Genomic DNA, 8,841 nt, shown 5'->3' on the forward strand with positions numbered 1-8,841 from the left:
ATACTTCATCTGCCTAAAATTACCATCTAGTAGTCCATTAAATTTATGAATCCATAAAATGGATTAATCCACTGATGAGGTTACAGCCCTCATCATTGTCTAAAAGCTACACCTTCAAACCATACTGTATTGGGGATGACACTTCCAAAATATGAGCTTTTCCAGAGACATTTCAAGATACAAACCATAATAACACTAATAAAAAATTAATAACCCTAATAAAAAATGGATGTTTGAGGAAGGTAACAGCTCTGGGAAAAAACAAAACTAGTGCAAAGAAATGACAGGACATATTCTTTGCAGAGATCCTGGTAGAGGGAAACAAGGAATAAGAGAAATTTAAAATGGAAATTACTAAATTCAACCTGTTTGACCATAGAAATTTTAAATGGGAATAAGGTACACTCCTATATTGATGGTGGGACTGCAAATTGGTGCAACCACTCTGGAAAGAAGTATGGAGATTTCTTAGAAAACTTGGAATGGAACCTCCATTTGACCCAATTATTCCATTCCTTAGATATATACCCAAAAGATTTAAAATCAGCATAGTACAATGACACAGAAACATTAATGTTTATATCAGTTCAATTCATAATGGCAAAGTTATAGAACCAACATAACTGCCCTTCAGCAGAGGAACGGATAAAGAGAATGTGGCATACATAGACTATGGAATGTTACTCAGCCATAGAAAATAATACAGTTATGGCTGGTAAATGGATGGAACTGGAGACTATCATATTACATGACATAAGCCAATTCCAAAAACTAAGGTCTCAATGTTCTCTCTGATATGCAGATAGATAAAGCATAATGATGGAGGAAGAAAGAATAGAAGTTCATGGGATTAGACAAAAGGAAATAAAGGGAAGGGGGAAGAAGGGAATATAAAAGATAGTAGAATTAATCAGTCATAGTTTTTCTATGTTCATATATCATTACATACCATTATAAGTCCACATCATGTTCAACCACAATAATGGAATCCTAATTAGAATAAGTTATATTCCATGTATGGATAATTTGTCAGAATACAGCCTGTATATCTAAAAACAACACCCTGTATATCTAAAAACAACAAATAAAAAATAAAATTCCAAAAGAATGAAAAAAATATTGGGGAATTCTTTCAGCAAAGAATGAGCAAAGACAAGAGAAGACAACTCAAAGAGGCAGATGATGAAAGAGAGAATTGTATATGTTGATGAGAATAAAATTTGTAGAGAGAGCTTGAGGCCCAATCATGTTTGTCTTCTTACTTCAAGGGAAGAACACTGGGGTTTACCTTGGCCTCTTCTCTATTTTCTATAAGAACTGGTTGGCAGGATATAATGAGCATTTAGGGAGATAAAAATGAGCTAGCATGCTGGGGACAGATGGGCAGGGACAGAGAGAGTGCCCATGAGGCTGTTGCGGGGATCAAGGTAAGAACTGATCAGTGTCAGGACTGAACCAGGCAGGAGGTGATGGTAAGGACAATGAGAACTGATGAACCATGAGCATGGAGGAGAAGTGATGCATGAAGGTCAGTGAGGGTAGGGCTACTGAAGACTGACCACTGGAGACACAGGAGAATAGTCTCTAGACATCAGGAAAGGGAAGGGGGAACTGATCTTGTGGGCATTTAGTCCCCACATCTGGAATAGAAGAAGAGGTGTCATCTCCTGGATACCTGTTACCATAGAACAGAACAAACTCTGGACTTAAAATAAGAAGTTCTAGTTCTGTGTTTTAATCTCAATCCTGCAATGAATTCATACCCTCATATCTTTAAAATACTATCATCACTGTAGAGTCTTCAGCTTTAAAAGAATATCTCTTTCCTATAGCCCATCTAAAGATGAATGTAAAGTATGAGCTCCCGGGGTTCATAGTACTATTTGAAGCTTCCTGGTTCCCACCCTGCCTGGCACCCAAACTTCCAACAAAACCACAAAATGTTAGATTGGAGAATAGGTGAAGTGTTTTGGGATTTGAGAGATAGGGAGAGGCACTTAAGGATGGGGCTGAGGAAGAATTACTAATGCATTAATGACCAAAGTCTCTGAGAGAGGATAAGTAGTACCATTTTGTAAACAATAGCTACTAGTTGTATGGACCAGGGCAGGATATACTTTCTATGAGTTGATACCCATGATAACTATAGCATCTCCTCTTCTGAGGTCATAAAGAGCTATTAACTTAGAGCAGAATCATCACTACAATCCTCTGAAATTCCCAGAGTATTGTGGTGGGTAGTATCTTAGGGGGTTCCTGGACTCAATAAATAAAATATATCCAATTATCTTCTGCCCTCAATTTTTCTTGTCTCTACATTAACTATCATAGGATCAAATATTTTTATATAAAAAATTACTGGTTTTATGACTATGAGCATCTGTCCTCCTTAATGTCAAAAGCCCAATCATGAATATATTCCACAAATTACAGAAATGTCTGGGAATCAGTTTCTCTGTTTGTAAAAGTGAAAAAGCATGTGATGGCCATGCCCTCTCAGCTCTAAAATTTCCTACATCCAGGACCTGAGAATTAGCTTTCTTAGTACTTCTTTCATGTCATAATTCCTTAGTCTGTAGATGAAGCGATTGAACATGGGTATCAACACTGTGAAGATGATGGTGGCTATAGTGTCCTGAACTGAGTAGAAGGATAAAGGTTACATATGGACCCCCAGAATTGCTCCATAGAAGATGGAGACCTCAGTGAGGTGGAACCCATAGGTGGACAGGGCTTTCCTTAACCCACAGGCAGCTAGGAACTTCAGTACATTAGAGAAGATGAAAGCATGGGAGATGGTATATGTAAATGGTGTCATAAATATCAAACCACCCACAGTGAAGACCATCATGCTATTGATAAAGGTATCAGAACAAGCAAGCTTGAGATTAAGGTGGGGGTCACAGAGAAATTGGTACACAGCATTGTTTGAACAAAAGATGAGTTAAACTATGAGAAGCGTGTGTAAGAGAGAGTGCATGTTTATAATGAGCTATGCTACAACTATCAATGGAACACAGAGTTTGGACCTCATGATCAAGGTGTAGTGTAGTGGACAGCAGATGGCTACATAACAGTCATAGGCCGTCACACTCAGGAAGAACACATCCATGTTGCCAAAAGTGATGAAGAAGTACATCTGGGACATGCACTCTCTGTAGGAGATGGACTTGCTCCCCACTATGTGATTCATCAGCATCTTGGGGATTGTGACTGATCTAATGCAGATGTCAACAGTGGAGAGGTTGGCCAGGAAGAAGTACATGGGTGTATGGAGATGAGGGTCACAGCTGATGGCCAAGATGATGAGAAGTTCCCAATGATGGTGACCAGGTACATCCCCAAGAACAGCCCACAGAGGACCTCTTCCTGTTGTGACATCCCAGACTGTCTTAGGAGGAGGAATTCTGTTACTATAGTCTGATTGTTTCTATCCATGACTGTGGAGAAGGAAGCATCATCATACTTTTAGACAATATACCAATATTTGAACCAAAATATTTTATAGTTTGCAAATTTACTCACTGGTTGATAATGAAATAAATTAGAATTATCTTCAAAATTTTTTATTAGTTCATAGTTATTATACTGAACATGGATTTTATTATGGCATATTTTTACATGCACATAAGATAATTTGATCAATTCACTTCCAACATCTCCATTTGTCCTCCTTTCCTTCCTTATCCTTTTCTCCTTCTTCTAGCCTACTTGTCTCACTTCTAATTTCATGACATCCCTTTTTTCCCTTTAAAAAATCTTTATAATTCACCTTTATAAGAAAAAGTTCACCTTGAGGTTTTGAGTCTGACTTACTTTGCTTAATATGGTGCTCTTCAATTCCACTCATTTTCCTGCTAATGGCATGATTTCATACTTCTTTATGGCTGAATGAATTTCTGTTGGGTATATATGCACAGTTTCTTTGCCCATTCATCTCTTAATGAACACCTAAACTGGTTACATAACTATTGTGATTTGTGCTGCTATAAGCATTGGAATGAACTGTATAGTATACTGACTTTAGTTTTGGGGGTAAATACCAAGAAGTAGTATATCTAGATCATGTGGTGCTTCCAAGGAATCTCTATACTTATTTTCATAGTGCCTGTTCTTATACACATTCCCATTGACAACAGTGCTATAAATAAATAAATAAATAAATTTCTAAATAAATAAATAAATAAGTAAATGTATTCCTCTATGTTGTTTCCAGGATTTATTCTTCATGACTGCCATTCTAACTGGAGTGACAAAAATCTCAGTGTAGTTTTGATTTACATTTCCCTGATGGTTAAAATGTTGAATTTTTTAATATTATATATTTCTTGACCATTTTTACTTGTTCCATTGAGAAGTATTTGTTTAGTTCATGTGCCTTTTTAAAATTTTGTTTTTGTTGTTGATGAACCTATATTACATTCATTTATTTAGATGTGGTGTTGAGGATTGAATTCCATGCCTCACACATGCTAAGCAAGTGGTCTACCACTGAGCCACAACCCCAGGTCCTTATGTTCCCTTTTATTTATTGAATTATTTATGGTGTGTGTGTGTGTGTGTGTGTGTGTGTGTGTGTGTGTTTCTGTATATATGTTTTGTTTTTTGAGGGTTTTAAAATATATATTTTGGATTTTAATATTCTGTGGGACAAAAAGCTAGTAAGACGTCTCTCCTATTCTATAGACTCTCTCCTCATATTATTATTATGATTATTTCTTAGGGGAAGAAAGCTTAACATTTGGCACAATCCCTGAGATTTAGGAGCCAACTGAGAAACTTGTAGCTTGCATTGATGGGTTCGAGTGTTCCCACTTGTTTTCTTCTAGCAATTTCCAAGTTTCTGGTTAGTTTCCTAGGGTTTTGAACAATTTTTAGTTGACTTTTGTCTAGACTAAGAAAATAAAATTGAATTATCTTGTGAAATTTTACAGAAAAAGCCTAGTTGATTTTTGCATAATTTTTTTTACTTATATATGACAGCAGAATGCATTATTATTCTTATTATATGGAGAGAGCAGATATTTTCATATCTCTGGTTGTATACATAGTATATTCACACCAATTCATGTCTTTATACATGTACTTTGGATAGTAATGATCATCACATTCCACCATCATTAATTACTCCAGGCCCTCTTCCTTCCCCTCCACCCCCTCTTCCCTATCTAGAGTTCATCTATGCCTACCAAGCTCCCACTCCCTATACCCTATAAATCAGCCTCCTTATATCAAAGAAAACACTTGGCATTTTTTTGGGGGGGATTGGCTAACTTCACTTAGCATTATTTTCTCTAACTCCATTCATTTACCTGTAAATGCCATGATTTTATTCTCTTTCATTGCTGAGTAATATTTCATTGTTTATATATGACACTTTTTTTATCCATTCATCTATTGAAGGGTATCTAGGTTGGCTCCACAGTTTAGCTATTGTGAATTGTGCTGCTATAAACATTAATGTGGCTGTGTCTCTTTAGTATGCTGTTTTTAAAATCTTTTGGGTATATTACACTGAGGAGAGGGACAGCTGGGTCAAATGGTGCATCCATTTCCAATTTTCCAAGAAATCTTCATACTGCTTTCCATATTGGCTGCACAAATTTGCAGTCCCACCAACAGTATATGAGTGTATCTTTTTCCCCATCATGTGGGACTTCTAAAATATAATCCCAGGGCTAAGATATCACCAGAGTCAGGGGGAAAAGAAAAACATTATAAATGAAATGGTTCTGGGATAATTTGTGGCATTTAAACAGGAAAAAGAGGAGATGCATTTCCTGTGAGATCCAAAGCCTGAGAAAAAGGGTTGAGAAATAGGCAGCAACTACTATGTGAATTGGCCTCACTGTTGTGCAGAGCATAATGAAGGAGAAGCTTTGGAGACATATACTTCTTATAAGGTCAGCAAGGTGACTACCAGCATGCAAGTTAAACTAATGAAATTAAAAGCAAAGTCCTGAGGTGTGAAATCATGTTTACCTGGATTGATTCCCAGAACAAAAGAAGAAACCTGTCTAAAAAATGCCCCTGATGGACTATGGTTAAAGAGAAGTATTTGTTGAGTAGTGAGGGAGGTGTTGGGTATTTCATGAAGACAAAAATAGTGCCTTGGGTGCAGCCAATCTGGAAAGCTGTATGGAGATTCCTTGGAAAACGTGGAATGGAACCACTATTCAACTCAGCTATCCCACTCCTTGGTTTACACCCAAAGGACTTAAAAACAGCATACTTCAGGGACACAGCTATATCAATGTTTATAGCAGCACAATTCACAATAGATAAATTATGGATCCAACCTCGAAGCTATTTGGTAGATGAAAGGAAAGGAAATCTTTGTTACACAATCGAACATTACTCAGCACTAAAAGAGAATAAAATCATGCATTTGCAGGTAAATCGATGGAGTTGGAGAATATAAAGCTAAGTGAAGTAAGCCAATCCCAAAAAACCAAAGGCTAAACATTTTCTTTGATATGAGGACGCTGACTCATAATGGTAATGGGGGGGCAGAGCATGGGAGGAATGGAGGAACTTTAGATAGGGCAAAGGAGAGCGAGGGAAAAGGAGGGGGCAAGGGGGTAGGAATGACGGTGGATGAGTTAGACATCATTACCCTAATTATATGTATGAAGACACAAATGATGTGAAAATACTTTGTGTACAGTGACTTGAAAAATTGTGCTCTGTATGTGAATATGAAATGAATTGCATTCTGTCATCATGTATAACAAATTAGAATACATAAATAATTTAATAATATAAAAGTAAAAATAAAATGACAAACATTTGAGGAGATAAATGTTTAACCTTATTTAAACATGATGCAATGTATATATGTATTGAAACATTGCATGGTACCCCATTAGTATGTATAATTTTTATGTATCACTTAAAAGTTTTTAAAATATTTCTAAACAAAGAGTGCCTTAACCAGAATATTTTCACATTATGACCTTCAGGATAGATGGTCTCCTACAGAGGTGGCATAGAGAAAAAGGGATAATGAGATGTCAAGAATTGTCACAAGAGCCATCCATGGGTTGTGTGTGTGTCCCTAAGCATTGAAGCATCTGGTGTCTGAGAATGACCAGTAGGCATTTTCTCTGGTCAATTGCCCACGGATATTGTGAATTTCTATTTTGCTCTGCCATATCCCACTCAGCACCTGAAATGGGTATGACCTGCCAAGATGACAATCAACCTGTTTACTACAAGATGTTTGGAAGCAAAACTCTGCCCTTGAAACCTTATCCCTGCCTTTGATGTACCCCCTTAAATAAACCACCAGAGCCATTTTTCCTTTGTGTATTTGCAGCTCTTGTGTGGACTGGATATATCAGGGGCTCCACTTTTGTTAATATATTTTTGACTCTTAGTTTTTTGCTCTTCACTGACTTTTTTACACATTAAGTTTTCAGGTGGCTTACACCCTCCTTGGCAGGAAGAAGAACTCCCCAGTGAGACACTGGTCATCACCCTCATTAGAGGATTTTTTCTATTGTCTTGGATTTGCTAAGGCCTAACATGGGAACAAGGTGAATTTATCCTACACTCTTTTAAAAAAAAATATTTGCAAATGGACAAAATACTTTTAGTTAGTTTATTTAGTTGTTTTTTTAAAATGTGGTGCTGGGGATCAATCCCAATGCTTCACACATGTTAGGCAAGCTATATACCACTGAGCCACAATGCCAGCCTCTATCCTATACTTTTATGTTACAGTTACTATGTTGAGATATATGCTGGTATTGAGATAGTTAGTTGGAAAAATATTATCATTTTATGATTGAAACCCTGCAAGATTGACTTCCTCAGAAAACTATATCAAGGAAGGTCATGCAACTAATTCCTCTTGCTCTGATCCTTTAGGCATCCTCTGAAATGTAATTCAGTTCCCCCTGAAGCTTTCTTATAGAGAGAGAGTGGTTCTAATACTAGTTTGACAAGAACCACTAGATTCCATGATTTAAGTACGTCAATGTCTTTTTTCACGTAGTAATCTCTTGTGAACCATGCTAGTGTGTGTCTATATTTGAGGGTTCTGACATATCTGCATCACTGAGTGTTTGTGTCTCTGGCTTTAAAACTAAGTCTGCTTTGTCTTTGTTAAACACATTTATTTCCTCAAGTGTTTATCATTTTATTTTTACTTTTATTTTTGTATATCCTGTTGAGCCAACTCTTCTCATGGGGTTCAGATTGACATTCAAGTAACCTAATTCTGAGAAACTTTATGATAAGTTCATGAGCACAGTGGATATACATAGAGAAAGAGCTGGCATCCAATGCAAATATTCCATGCAGAACAGGAGGCTCTTACATGTTTGACATGTTTTGCAGGGTAGGAAGTGGGGCTTTGGGCTCCAAGCTTCTGACCAAGCTTAATAGAAGCCCAGTCACTGGGCCTAACACCATCATCCCCAATCGTCTCCTTCCTTATCCACTACTTAATTTTCTGTTTCCATCTTGGAAATGTACCTTCTCTGTTTACAGGGCTCAGCACATTTTGAATGGAAAGGTTTTACTTTTTAGGCCAAGAGGTATTGCTCTCTTAAACTTGGTTAGATGCAGGTAATATTTACATTTTTAAGCCACTCAATCTGTTTCTGCCCATGTAAACTGTCTTTTAGTGGAAGTCACTGTGCCCTTTGCTTCTCTGCCCCCCCATATCTATCTATCTCTCTCTCTCTCTCTCTCTCTCTCTCTCTCTCTCTCTCTCTGTGTCTTATCAGGCTGCTCTCTGCTGTCATCAGAGGCTTTCACCAAATCCCTGTCTCTGTGGCTCCATGCTGGATCTGGAGATGGAAAATTCACAGCTGCAGCTGATATCTAAGGGCA

The 8,841-nt window shown here is 37.2% G+C and overlaps 1 pseudogene; it reads right to left on the reverse strand.

Moving 5' to 3' along the window:
* Positions 1-2,512: 2,512 nt before the first annotated feature.
* LOC143400361 (olfactory receptor 1L1-like) lies at positions 2,513-3,438 on the reverse strand (annotated as a pseudogene).
* Positions 3,439-8,841: the final 5,403 nt, after the last annotated feature.

This window comes from Callospermophilus lateralis, chromosome 5 (genome assembly GCF_048772815.1).
Source record: "Callospermophilus lateralis isolate mCalLat2 chromosome 5, mCalLat2.hap1, whole genome shotgun sequence".
NCBI lineage: Eukaryota > Metazoa > Chordata > Mammalia > Rodentia > Sciuridae > Callospermophilus > Callospermophilus lateralis.